This window comes from Schistocerca gregaria, chromosome 6 (assembly GCF_023897955.1).
Source record: "Schistocerca gregaria isolate iqSchGreg1 chromosome 6, iqSchGreg1.2, whole genome shotgun sequence".
Taxonomy (NCBI): Eukaryota; Metazoa; Arthropoda; class Insecta; order Orthoptera; family Acrididae; genus Schistocerca; species Schistocerca gregaria.
Window position 1 is genome coordinate 438,985,755 of NC_064925.1, and position 1,492 is coordinate 438,987,246.

The window sequence follows — 1,492 nt, forward strand, 5'->3', positions numbered from 1 at the left end:
AATTTACAGACGCGCGAAATTTGGCACGTACTTCGATGCGAGATGCCTTTAATAGGTTCCACAACGAAACATTGTCTCGAAATTTGGTAGGAAATCCGAAGAAATTCTGGTCGTATGTAAAGTACACAAGCGGCAAGACGCAGTCAATACCTTCGCTGCGCAGTGCCGATGGTACTGTTATCGACGACTGCGCCGCTAAAGCGGAGTTATTGAACACAGTTTTCCGAAATTCCTTCACCAGGGAAGATGAATGGAATATTCCAGAATTTGAAACACGAACATCTGCTGGCATGAGTTTCTTAGAAGTAGATACCTTAGGGGTTGCAAAGCAACTCAAATCGCTTGATACGGGCAAGTCTTCAGGTCCAGATTGTATACCGATTAGGTTCCTTTCAGATTACGCTGATACTATAGCTCCCTACTTAGCACTCATATACAACCGCTCGCTCACCGATAGATCTGTACCTACAGATTGGAAAATTGCGCAGGTCGCACCAGTGTTCAAGAAGGGTAGTAGGAGTAATCCATTTAACTACAGACCTATATCATTGACGTCGGTTTGCAGTAGGGTTTTGGAGCATATACTGTATTCAAACATTATGCATCACCTCGAAGGGAACGATCTATTGACACGTAATCAGCATGGCTTCAGAAAACATCGCTCTTGTGCAATGCAGCTAGCTCTTTATTCGCACGAAGTAATGGCCGCTATCGACAGGGGATCTCAAGTTGATTCCGTATTTCTAGATTTCCGGAAAGCTTTTGACACCGTTCCTCACAAGCGACTTCTAATCAAGCTGCGGAGCTATGGGGTATCGTCTCAGTTGTGCGACTGGATTCGTGATTTCCTGTCAGGAAGGTCGCAGTTCGTAGTAATAGACGGCAAATCATCGAGTAAAACTGAAGTGATATCAGGTGTTCCCCAGGGAAGCGTCCTGGGACCTCTACTGTTCCTGATCCATATAAATGACCTGGGTGACAATCTGAGCAGTTCTCTTAGGTTGTTCACAGATGATGCTGTAATTTACCGTCTAGTAAGGTCATCCGAAGACCAGTATCAGCTGCAAAGCGATTTAGAAAAGATTGCTGTATGGTGTGTCAGGTGGCAGTTGACGCTAAATAATGAAAAGTGTGAGATGATCCACATGAGTTCCAAAAGAAATCCGTTGGAATTCGATTACTCGATAAATAGTACAATTCTCAAGGCTGTCAATTCAACTAAGTACCTGGGTGTTAAAATTACAAACAACTTCAGTTGGAAGGACCACATAGATAATATTGTCGGGAAGGCGAGCCAAAGGTTGCGTTTCATTGGCAGGACACTTAGAAGATGCAACAAGTCCACTAAAGAGACAGCTTACACTACACTCGTTCGTCCTCTGTTAGAATATTGCTGCGCGGTGTGGGATCCTTACCAGGTGGGATTGACGGAGGACATCGAGAGGGTGCAAAGAAGGGCAGCTCGTTTTGTATTATCGCGTTATAGGGGAGA